This window comes from Ascaphus truei, chromosome 4 (genome assembly GCF_040206685.1).
Source record: "Ascaphus truei isolate aAscTru1 chromosome 4, aAscTru1.hap1, whole genome shotgun sequence".
Taxonomy (NCBI): domain Eukaryota; kingdom Metazoa; phylum Chordata; class Amphibia; order Anura; family Ascaphidae; genus Ascaphus; species Ascaphus truei.
This window is the reverse complement of record NC_134486.1, coordinates 63388186-63401827: the sequence shown is the minus strand read 5'-3', so window position 1 is coordinate 63401827 and position 13642 is coordinate 63388186. Positions and strand designations below refer to the sequence as shown.

The window sequence follows — 13642 nt, the reverse complement described above, 5'->3', positions numbered from 1 at the left end:
AAATACAACTGTATGCTCATCTGCATGTCTTAGGCAGGTCTGCAACCCCGCCTTTCCCCATTATCACCCAGCATACAGCACTTCCACTGCAGCAAGGGATTCTGGGAAATGACATGCAAATGAGCACACAGTGTCACTTTTTGCCTCAAAAACCATTTTCACAGCCCTGAGGAAGGTCCCACTCTGAGGACCGAAACGTTGGCTGCCCTGTGTTGTTAATACATTTTATTTACTTCATTATTGCGGTGTGCTGTCTCTTTGTTACCTGGATTTCCCTGGTTACCCTATATATATATATATATATATATATATATATATATATATATAATTGAATATTGATAATGAAATAGTGAAGTGATTGCTCATGTTATACAGGGCTCACAGGTGTAATGACTACACCCACATCCGGCCTGATTATTATTTATTTCATCATATTAAGGTTGCAGTATATTGATTGCTTGAGAAATGTGCACTTTAAATAATGCAGTTTTCAGGGGGCATGCGGGAAATTTGGAGTTGCTCAGGGTAGTTATCATGAAAACGTAAGCAGGTATACTGTAGATGTCCATGGTAAACATTGCACAGACATGATTTTTGTGTCACTGGTAAGCGATGGCGAACCTGAATATTTATTAGAGGTTCATACCGCCCAGAGCTGGTGCAGTGTATAAAGTGGAACGTTTAAGGTAATATGCTTAGCCCTATTTAGTGAATTAGATGTGAATATCAATTACAGGGATAATGAGGTTATTGGCATATGAGATTTCAACCTGCATATTATTTGTTTTGCCCTGGGTAAATCTGCATTTGCAGTTAAACATTGTCTAAGCATACACACTGCATCATTTTCACATGTACAGTAAAACCTCCCATACAAATGTAGCAGACATTATTATCGCTGTTAATGGGAAATAATGCACAAAATAATACGTTGAATAATGCATACATTATTGAACTATTGTTTTCAATGGCCCTACTGTGAAATTACTTGTCAGCGTTAACGCAACGCATCGTGTTAACAGGGGTAATAACACTTTTTTGAGGAAGTTTGCATTCACCACCATTTAGTAACTTTGGGCCTAAATATCAATTTAAGCTATGTTTGGAAGGAAATGTGTTTTCTCCACAATGCTACTGTCAGATGTGATCTTTTATATTGAAAGGCTTTGAATAGGAGCGTTATTGGGTTGCCTGTAGAAAAATATAAAACAAACAAAATGCCAAGTAAAGCCATTTGATGCTGACAATTCACACAAGAGAATTCATGAACTCTATGTTTATTGTAATGACAGATATATTGCAGTATTTTGCTACTGGGTTTTAAAAAACGAGAGGATCCTCTAGTTTCATTATACCAGGAATAAAGTACTGGGGAAAATTTATGTTTTGCAGAGGATTAAATTATACATTGATTAAAAAGCCTTCTTATAGCCGCACTCGGTGCTGATTGCAATTTTGCATATTTGTTTTATATTTATTGTAAAATATCTTGTCTTGTCCTTTCAATGGATGTTTTTATTTTTTAAATCAGATTTATTAAGGAGATATGAGCTGTTGAAATATTAAGGCCTACTGCTGCGGCCGAGTTTATTTGAGCATTTGCCCGTTCTCGGCCGCAGCAGTAACCTGGCGCGCGCCAGAGGGTGCCGGGCGTGCGCCGAAGACACGGAGGAGCGCCCTCCGATCGGGGCTTTCTCTCTCCCGCTGCCGGGTCCGCCGGGTCCCCCGGAACCCCCTGCCGCCGTCCCCCACATCGCGGGACACCAGGGCTCCCTCGGGGAGCCCTGGACGCGCGTGCAGGAGGCGCAGGCACCCGATGACGCGTGACCGCGCATCGGTGATGCGCGGCACGCTGAGGGAGTGCGGCTAGCACGCCGGGGCATCCCCAGGCTTGCGGAGCTAGCCGCACTCAAATAAAGTGTGCCGGTAGTGTAGATTAAGAAAGTTCATCTTAATCCGTACTTATAACATGAGGTTACCTTAAACAGTAATGGGCGTTATGTTTCCTAGGTTAACATGGTATCCTCAAACCTAATTACATGAAAAAACAATGTCCTAACTACATCTCATTAGCATAGGCTTAATTGTAGCATTATTGTAGCTGAACGTTGTGTTACCTTCCAATAATGTGATGTTATACAATACCACTGAAGTTCATGAAACTCTCAGATATTCCTAAACTATTACAGTACATGCCTACAGTATTTTAAATCTGAGATGGGAGTTGATGTTCCTGGATAGTTTTGTCAGCATCTCACTTAGGGGAGTTAGGAAATCATGTACATTCTACTTTCTGAAGGAGGGCAGCCTAATGTACATGATTTGAGTATGAACTGCACATTTTCAGAAATTACATTTTTCAGTGAATCTTGTGAGGACATTACTGAACTTCACTTATATGCTTATGATTCACTATGGTCTGACAATGCACAGTGTGTGTTTTAGGTGTAACATGGCTGGTCCTGTTGCCTTTCTGCCTCCTGTCACTCAAGCCCTGATAGTTATTGCTGGCTGTGACAGGATGATCTAGGCTATTGACCCCCTTCTACTTTCCTCTGATTGACAGGAGAGGAGGTTACATGGTGTGTGTATAGCCAATGGTGGTACAGACACTATGCCCTCCCCTTCTTGATGTCAGAGGGAAATGCTAAAGTTAGTTGGGCAGTCCAGTCTCGAGTTTGAGACTGGAGGAAGGGCTGTGAGTCTCTCCCATCAAGGATGAGCGTGCCCACTCCAGCCCCCTACTGCCTTTACAGGTTTGAAGCAGGGGTCTCCAGAGCTGAGCCATTCATTTCAGCTCTGGGGACCCAGTACTTCAAGAGATACTTAACTCTGTACTGGTGCCGGTATCTCTGCAGGCAGAGAAACTGTGTTCATTTATCTAATGGCGGCTTAAATGTCCCGCGTCACACTGACCAATAGGAAGCCGTGACCATCCAGTGCAGCTTCCTATTGGCCTGCGTGACCAGAACCTTTAAACTTTAAACCTTTAAACCTTTAAAGAAGAGATATGGCATCCCCTACAGAGGTAAGTATATCTGGAAACTGCGGGTCCCCAGAGCTGAAATTAATGGGGATTCGCTCCAGAGACCCCCTGCTTAAAACCTATAATAAAAAAAATGTGTATATTTCTTTTTTCTTTAACCTGTATTGTTGCTTTAAGGGGTAAGTCCAACTTGTTCTGTAAAACAATACAAATATACAGGGGAGAGAAGGAATGCTTGTGTTGTCAATCATGAACAATTTGTATTCCGGGAGTTAACATCTCCCTTTTAGTATATAACAGATGCAGCTAGTTCAGGCCAAGTATTATGTACTGGAATATTTCAGTTTCCCTTGGATTTGGCATTACATTAGATACATTTGTTATACTATTTTAACATGTCCAAATAGTTTTAAATGCTTCTCAGCTGTCTCTGTCAACAGAATGTAAAAAAAAAAATCCTTCACCAGTGAGAAATATTGCTAGTGGTTAGTTACTTAGAACGAGAAAAAGTGCTTTGTCACAGATCATTTGTTTTATATAGACTGTCATGAGTGAATTAAAGACCCTTTAGTAATAGCATGCACTGGACCTTATAGTTACACTGCTGGTTGTGTGCTTTACAAATGCTGCACGCTTCATTGGAATTCCATTGACCGTATGCAGAAAATTAAAAAGTAATGTGTACATTAGCAGCATTAATTGTATCATTGACTTACAGTGTTTCCGTTGGGAGGAAAGTATTTGTTTAGCTTATGTCATTAAAATATTTTTTTAATGGCAGGTTCATTTTTTTGCAGGGGATTGTTGCTTTACAAAGTTCTGCATACAAATATTAGCAAGCAATACATTAAAATACATATGATTAAAATGAAGAATTAAAATGTCAATAGTATTTTATTGAAGTGTTTGCTTTGCTCCATATTTATTATAATATTATTTATTTTGAAATGAATGTACAGTAAATACCACATTTTCTTTTACTAGATAAGGCCTTTGTGATACAGATTGACAGGTATCTTTGGGTTTTGGTGATTTTTGGCAATATTGGTTGTTGACCATATTATTTTAATAAAATTAGGATCATTTATATTTCTTTCTATTGTCCTTTCATGTACAGTATTGCACAATAATTCACCACGAGGTTTATGCATCGAGGCAACAATGGCACAATTCTGGGGCAAACAAACTGCACCGGATGCATCTCTATAGGAATAGGTTACAGCCCTATAAGCCAAATGTGGAATACCTCAATGGGGATATTCATAAAGCTTTGATAGTGGCATTCTTTTATGGAAACTCCCACTGAAGTCTATGGGAAGTTCTGATTGGCACTATTGCAGTTTAATAAATAACCTCCTAAATATTTATTCTATCACAAGATTAAAGTAATGTAGTGGTAAGATCACAGTCTTTAATTCCCAGTCAGCTATCCTTGGACAAGCCATTTTATCTTCTTGTGTCTTGGGGAAAAAAAATAACTAGTAAGATCTTCATGGTAGTGACTCATTGTGCTTATAAATTCTATGTAAAGAGCTGTCTACACAGTCTGTTACATAAGATTGTGTTCTTCCCACATGACACATGCTTTCTGCACTGGCTGCCGGTAAAATGGTGAATTTATTTAAAGATTGGATTGTTGACATTCAAACTCTACATGACCAGAGTCCCAGCTATCTGAAAGAGCTTCTAGTTTCCTACTCTCCCATTCACTCACTTCGATCTGCAGGTGAAGGACTCCTAACAGTTCCCAGAATGTCTTTAACTTCTTTTTGGACCTGAGCTTTTAGCCACTCTGCTCCCACTCTTTGGAAAAATCAGCATCATACAGTTCGAGAGGCCCCCTCTCTGTAAATCCTCAGCCGTTCAGCCCCTCAACCATGTAGCCGCTCACACACACAGACAGGCACTCACACACTCAGGCACACACATACACACAGACAGGCACTCACGCACTCACGCACACACATACACACACACAGACAGGCACTCACGCACTCAGGCACTCCGGCACACACATACACACACACAGACAGGCGCTCACGCTGCTTTCCCCCCACACTCTCCTCCCCGCTCCCCGAAGCCTCCCGTCCTCATTGGCTCACAGCCGCACCACGTGACGCGTCGCCGCTTGGGATTACAATTCTCTTGAATCCCCTGGCGGCTGACGCGTCATAGCATGTAGTGAGCTGTGCCGTGAGGGGGGACTGGGACCGGTTCGGGAGGATTCCCCTGCTGGTGGGGAACGCTCGTGAGGCCGCCCGCGCCACCGGGCGCAGCGGGTCCCAGCCCTTACCGGGATTCAGCCGGCTTCAGGACGCGTGTCCATGGCAACGTGACGTCTAATGATGCCACGGGTCATGTGATGTCACGGTTGCCTTGGTAACGTGACGTCAAATGACGCCCCGGGTCACGTGACGTCACACGACCCCGCAGTATCTTTTGATGCTGTGCGAGATAAGGAGTGGGGCGGCCAACGGAGGAGGTAAGGCAGGGGGGGCACCACAAAAAAAGTTTGCGCGCCCCTGCTGTATTGTATCTTTTCTTGTGTTTGGTCTCTTTTATAAACTTATATGTTTTCTTCTTTTTTTACTTTTGTAACTCTGAAGGGCTTTGAGTCCCATTGGGAGAAAATCTCTATATAAATAAAATTATTATTATTATTATTTTCACATACACAAATCATGGGATCTTTTATGAGAAAAATGCAACATGAAGTATATCTTCACAACTCCAGAGTGAAGACAAAGAACAATCATTTCTGATTTTTAGGATAAATAAAATCCTGGAGGACTGGAGGCAAAGAGATTTGCACACTTTCATACAACATAAATTAAGGATGAGTATGTTCACAGGTTTGAAATCTAACCTCTGTATGAACGGTGGAGTCAAACACCCAAACAAACTTTTGAATCAAAGTGAAATTTGATCTGAAACTCAAGAAAGCTAATCCTTAGACTTTTTTATTTTTCCACCTTTTTTTACAAAATCTGCAAAGTTTTGTGAACCATAGTTTTAAAAAGTTTGGCCAATTAGTTTTTTTCTAATATTTCTAATACATTGAATTAGCTCTTTATATGCCCAGGACATACTTGAAAATGAGAGGTAATTCTCAATATATTACTTCCTGGTAAAACATTTTTATAAATAAATAAATATTACTTAATTGCACTAATGTGTATAAGATAATATAGTAGACAACAAAATATGTACCTTATACAGGACTAGGATCACGAGTTTCAGACATAAATTATACCAGAGCAAACAGATCACAAATGAGAAGTGTATTGGGTTTATATAATGTACTTTTGCTGAGATTTAAGTAAGAAATTTATATTTTGCACACATCATCTACTGTATTTGCAGATTTATGTTTTGGTGTTTGTTTAGATTATATTTCTTCATAGAAAATGGAAACATTAAAGAGTGAGTTTTAGGGGACACATACAGTACAGGGGGCAATCAATTTGAGAAACCAATAAATGCCATTTTATTTATGTAGCAGTGTTTCACCCACCCTCTGGGAAATTCGCCCTGCTACCAGGTGTGTAGTGCTGGCTTACAGGATACTGAGGTGTCCGCTGCTTTAGTGGGGACATCAGGATAGGCTTCTGGGGTATTAGCTGTCTCTCTCTCACCATGGAGTCAGCGCCTCAATCTCTTGCAGGCTCCAGGAAAGTGAAGGAAATCCCTGCAGGAGAACTCCCCATACTCCCCCTGATAGATTGCACTAACAAGGCAGAAGTATATTTTAACAAGAAGGGATCTTTATTCTTCCTCCACATATACAGCATACAACCAGCATCTGCATTCACAGTTCAATCGGCCTCCAGCCTTAGGATGTTCCCTGGACTCACACCACTAGCCTAGGGCACCAACGATGGTCCTTGCTCTTCCCTGACTCCCTATTAGAGTCAGAGGTATGATATTCACCCCCAACACCCTGAAGGGAGGGGACAGCAGGTACCAGAGCCCTGTATACCTCTGCGTGATAACAGTCTCTCTCAAGGGGAGAGACACTGACTAAATTTAGTCTTGCAGCCCCTAAAGTACCCAGGAGGAAGGTCAAAGGTCTTAGCCCCTTATTGGGCACAACACAGGCCTTAGCCCACCACCTTCCCTGTTACTCATAGGAGTTGCTGCTGGTGGGGAAAACCCTGGATTGGTCCTGACACTGCCTGCACTGTTACCAGGACTTGTGTGTCAGGGAGGGCAGATTAGTAGCCAAGCCAGGCATGGCTACATTTATATTAAATATTAAGTTGTTAAAACTCATATTTAACTTTATGGATTTGCTTATCATAGTCTCCCTTGAAAACTGGGACAAGCGCTGAAAATAATTTCACCAGATTTATCAAAGTAAATAATCCAGTTGCTTTCAATGGGATTAATTTTCCTTGAAAATGTGCAGTATTTTGCCCCAGATTTGTGGCCTAGAAATGTTGATGTACAGTAGCTAACTGTAACATAAAATCTAATCATAATACCATTGTATTATTTATTTTTGTCTTATGTGATAAAAGTGAAAAACAGGCGCTAACACCCTTAAGTGCTTACTATCAAATAAATGATGTGATAATAAAACAAGTGATAAATCAAGTGATAAAAAACAGTGAATATAAATAAAAGTGTCACCCCCCCTGCTTCTACCCTCCGGTGGGGTTGTCTTCACTCTTCCCCAAAAATGCAGATAATCTTCTCACAATCCAGGGGGAGCATGGGGAGTATAAACACCAGAAACAGCACTCTAAGGGGCCTATGCAGAGAGGAACGGCAAAATAAATTGCCATTGTTGTAAAAGTTCAACATTGTGGCGTATTTATTGAGCCTGATTCAGAAAGGACAAATCGTCAATCAAGTCTCAAAGTGTATGATTGGCGAGTGTTAATCGCGCCATTTCAGACTGAGCTACTTACATCTGGCTATATTTTCAGTCACTGCGGGTGAAAGTCGCGCTCGTGAGTCTCGCAAGACTTCAATTCAAGTGGGCGGGAAATTTCTAAAGTAAACACCACATTCCTGGCACAGCGTCTTAGTGACGGCTTCTGCATAGTTACATACCAGAGAAACAGCACGCGTCTCTCTGTTAAAGTGGTAGAAGCACTGTGAAGCTGCAGATACTGAAAAAAAAACCTTCTCTTTACACTTTTACAATTTTTATTAGCTACAGTCATAGACATTCAGTGACAGACAGTGTACATACTGATAGACAGACACACATGAATATACACTGATACTCAGACAGACACACAATACTGTATACACACACATTTACAGACACTGATACACAAAGGCACAGTTGAGACATAGGCATACTGATATATACTGATCTGTACATGCATACTCACACAGATACACATAGCCACACACATGCTTATATATTGTTATATACTGTATACTGCTTATACTGTAATGCTCAGAGTTTTTGCTGACATGGCAATGTTATGTGTATAGAGGCATATTCACCCTATTGCTTTGTCAATGCCCTGTGTGCATCAGAGATTTGGGAGCCACATATAGTGACAGCAGTTGGCATGGATCTGGACAGGTTTGTGACAGCGTGATGCCCCCCCCCCCCAAGCCCAGCAGCTGATCGCAATGTGAAGCCCTGCACTCGGCAGCACTACTGACCCTCCCCCCCCCCCCCCAAGCCCAGCAGCTGATCGCAATGTGAAGCCCTGCACTCGGCAGCACTACTGACCCTCCCTCCCCCCAAACACAGCAGCTGATCACGATCTGAAGCCCCGCACTCGGCAGCAGTACACATACACACACATGCATACATGCATACACACACATGCACACATGCACACATGCATACACACACATGCACACATACACACACACATGCATACACACACACACATGCATGCATACACATACACAATGCAAACACACACACACACACACACACACACACACACACACACACACACACACACACACACGAGACAGGGACCGGAGCAGAAGGGGGTCAGGGACCGGAGCAGAAGGGGGGCAGGGACCAGGGCAGAAGGGAGACAGCGATCGGGGCATCACACACACACACACACCCCACCTTCTGTCTGGCAATGACGGCTCTGTAGGGAACCGGCTGCATACCCATTGGATGGGAGCGGTCACGTGACCGCTCCTCCGCTTCCCCTTACTAACTGACAGCACTTTCCAGTGAACTGGACGGCTACTGCCGTTTTTTTCTGGCGCGCACAATTGGCGACTTCAGCGCTGAGAATTCAAGCACACATGCCGAATACCACACTTTGCCCTTTCCTGCATATGCCGAACCTAGAAACATGGCGAAATGTAAAAAAAACACGCTTCTCGCCAACACATTGGCGGGATGCTGCCGCCTAGCAAATCTCCTGGCGAAAATTTCAAATTTCGCCACTCAAGGAAGCCTCTGTGCATACGGGAAGCAAATTCTGCCGAATACATGCCGAATGGCATGTATTCGGACGACTCTGCATAGGCCCCTAAGTGTAGATGTACCAATAATGATAATAGTAAGTCCCTAGTGAAACTTGGCCCCTATGGGTGTCCTACTCACAAGAAGATAGTGGTAATCAAGCAGAGGTAATCAAGGACTGACCGTGGATATCAGGAAAACCGGGGTTATTCCTTCATTGGGGGAATGGGACCTCAGCAAGGGAGAAATGCACGCACATAGCACAGATCATATGATTTCAACAATTTATAAAATGACTCTTAAAAATGCACACTTACAGTGTTGCAGATAAAAAACAGCATGTAAGCTATAATAAGCTTAAAATGATCACTTGGGAGACAAATGCCGCCTCTCACCGCACCGGACCCGACGGGAAAACTTGCTGGACCCCTCGATGGTGTGCTGGGGACTCTGGATACTCTGCTCCATCGCCGATTGGCTACCATCCATCATTGATTGCTGATGGTGATTACGGCAAAAATGACTGATAAACAGTTGTAATTTATGTGGTAAGTAAGGCTAGGTCCCCAGTGGCCATGGCTGCGCACGCGACGGAGTGCATGCCGCACACAACGTACAGCCTCCTATGGGGCAGGTCCTAGTCAGCATGTGTGCGTGCATGCACAAGCCGCGATGTGCGACTGCCTTTGCCAAAAGACAACATTTTTGTCTTATGGCGTGGCGGCAGAGCATTGGCCACGTCACGGCGGCGGTTCAGCCAATGAGGGTCAAGCAACCGTGTAACGTCATGGCTGCACCCCCGCCACGCCCCCTTCCCCTGTCGCGATCTCCTGCTCTACTCCTGCAGCTCAACAACAGACCGAAGATCGCAGGTTTCACCCGTGCACGCGCCGCCAGGCCGCCAGGTGCGTGTGTAGCAGTGAACACTGGAGCCGTAGCCTTATGCTTGCTACCAAAGCAAAAATAGATGAGCTTCAGTGGAATATGGAAGGGTGTCATAAACTAGATTTTCATGTTTTTTTCTTATAGTATTATTTTACATCAGTAGAACAAAGTAACTACAGTTAGGATAATGTATAATGTGACAGTCATAAAATTGCAAAATCTCTCTGACATTTAGTGAAGACTCTTAATACAAAAAATGCAATTCAACTCTACATTTTTACATCTTTTCTAGACGTCCGTTTTTGTAGAGATTTTGCATTACGATTAGTGAGTCAAATAGTCCTTACAGACAGTATATTGAATGAAGTTGTTTAATGTGAGACATCTAGTTTTGTGTCACCTTTTAAAGCATCATTCCATGCAGCAAAACATTCAAAATCATATATGTGTTTTTTTAAATAACCACGTTCTGTGGTATTAGATAATATGCTGTATACTGCAATTGTAAAAAAAAAAATTAAAAAACTCAATCCCATTTTTAATGAGTTTTAATATACTGTACTGAGCATTCTTTGGTTGCTATAGCAAGTTTTAGCACAACTCCCCAGCAGTGCAAGATTTTTGGCAATAAATGATCACAAACAGAAAACTGTTGCAATGTTCCCAGCAGGAGACGGTGGCTGAGCTGCAAGCTGTAACAATAGACAATGTTACCTTAGTGATATAAGGTTACATTGTTGCTGCTGAGTTACACTGACTGAAGGATTGATTCAGGAGCAGCAGTCATAATGTGAACCCAAAGAGCAGAATAATAGCTGATCGGTCAAAGGAGAACGGATCGATCAGCAGTGTAGGTATTTTGGTTTCATTAAAGGTAATCAAATGCTGCATATATTAAAAAAATAAAAATGTGCTGCACAGAATGCTGCATTATGCTCTTTGCGTTTAATGATTTTGTAACTGGAGCTGCCTTCAACATGATCATTAATCACTAAAGAGGTGCAGTGCATAAATATTGCACCCATAATTTGTTAAATATGTAGAACTTGTACAAATGTGTCTGTCAAACAAGATACCAAAATAGTGCAGATCTTACCTGTGATTAATTGGTATTGCACATTAAATATATCACAATATATTGTGTCAAAGTATATATTACAAGTACACTTAAAAATGGTACACATATGGATAAATATCACTTTCTTTGTATTTTTTTATCTTTTTTTTAAAGTTTATCACAAAGTACATTGTACAGTTTCACTTCCAGCCATAACTGTATGTTTAGTTTTTATCCAATTCTATTCTGTATGTGCAGGAAAATTCTGGGTCTCCATGAACAGGTAATACAGTACCACATTTAAGCAATACATGCGGAATAATCAAATAAAGTACTGCATCTATGCCGTAAAATAAATTAGCATTTATCTACAAAGTAATTGTAAACACTTTAGCGTACCAGAACTAACAATGTGCATGCATTACAAATCTGTGTAAAATAACACAGTCTCAAATTATACTAACTTCTAGGTAAATAGTAATTTTGAGATCAAAAATAATAAAAACAGTTCACATCTTTGACTTAACACATTTAAAGATTGTTATTTAGTTTACAATTTACTGTACTGCCTATAGATAATATGTTATGTTCTTAGTGTAGTCCAATTAGTTAATAATATCAGACGCCAGAGACACATTCATCTATATTTATGGATGGTGAAAAATCATGGTTTAGCAGAAATATTTATAGATACTCTTCATTTTTCAAGTGTTTATTTTTATATATATCAGATATGTAATCTATTTTTTTCACGCTGCATCTTATTATGATTTTTTTTTTTTCTTTGGCAAAAGGAGAATAAGTGTTCATGCATGTATTAGAAAGAAACTTATTTAGATCAAGATTAGATCAACTATAGTGTGTTGTATTATTTTTATCATTAGAATTAATAATAGAAATAATATTAGTATATTGGAGTTTTATAGTAATATCCAATTCCTGTTACCATTTCACCTATTCATATGTCAAAATCCTGGAAGTACGTGTGTGTATAGAGTAGCACATGTATACTCTCCTAGTCTGAATGGGATAAATCCTCACTAATACTGTATTATTATTGCTGCATGAAGTGAGGAGGGGGAACAAATCGAGCTGTGGATGTTTAGAGTGAATCCTAAATTTAACAAGTCCCCTAGAAAGACAAACCTCTGTAAGGGCAAAAACGTGCGAGTCAGCAAAAATTCTGACTGGACAATGCACTGATGCCCAGATACAGTAAGGTGCATTAGGCCATTTAGAACAGCATTTAATTCATAATGCTATACAGATGTACTGTACCAAGACTTACTGTCCTCTACGCTGCGGACTAACAAGCAAAAGTCTACGACACCGGGACAGTATTTGCCACAATCTTCTCATATTTCATCCCAAACCTGGCCCCACTATCTCCTTCCACATTACTGTTGGAAGTTCTGTCATACACCCAGTAGCGCAAGCACGCTGCCTAGGGGTCACACTTGACTCCTCTCTCACATTCTCCTCTCACTTGACAAAACATATCTAAAACATGCCACTTTTTTCTTCGGAATATTACAAAGATACGCCCTTTCCTCTGTTGCTTGACTGCTAAAACTCTGACTCAGGCCCTCATTCTCTCCCGTCTCGATTACTGTAACCTCCTGCTGTCCGGCCTCCCTGCCTCACCTGTCTCCCCGATACAATCTATCCTAAACGTTGCTGCCAGAATCACTCTACTCTTTCCTAAATCTGTCTCAGCGTCTTCCCCTCCTGAAATCCCTCTCCTGGCTTCCTATCAAATCACGCATCTCACACACAATTCTCCTCCTGACTTTTAAAGCTTTACAATCTTCTGCCCCCTAACATCTCAGCCCTAATTTCTCGCTATCCACCATCCAAACTCTTGCGTTCTGCTCAAGGTTGTCTGCTCTCTACCCCTTTTGAATCTAAAGCTCTCTCCTGCCATAAACCTTTCTCACTGACTGCCCCACACCTCTGGAAGGCCCTTCCCCTCAACACCCGACTAGCACCCTCTCTATCCACCTTTAAGACCCACCTTAAAACACACCTGCTTAATGAAGCCTATGAGTAGCTCCACGGTTAATACCATACACCTGATCCATAAAGCTTGGTCCCTTGCAGACGCACTTACCAGAATGCCCTCATACTGTCTCTGTACATCCTTCCTACCCACCAATTAGATTGTAAGCTCTTGTATTGTCGTGGTTACTTTGCTATATATACTGGACCTTTTAAGACTTCTATATACCAGTCACTTGAGGAAGTCCTCTGAGAAGGACGAAACGTCCTATTTGGTGCTATTTTGATAAATTAAATCATTTTTGATAATCCG

The 13642-nt window shown here is 41.5% G+C and overlaps 1 protein-coding gene across 41 annotated transcripts in view; it reads left to right on the top strand.

Annotated features, from left to right (window-relative positions):
- NRXN1 (neurexin 1) overlaps window positions 1-13642 on the top strand; it is a 1413358-nt gene that overhangs the window by 401371 nt on the left and 998345 nt on the right. The gene's annotated exons all lie outside the window — the stretch shown is intronic.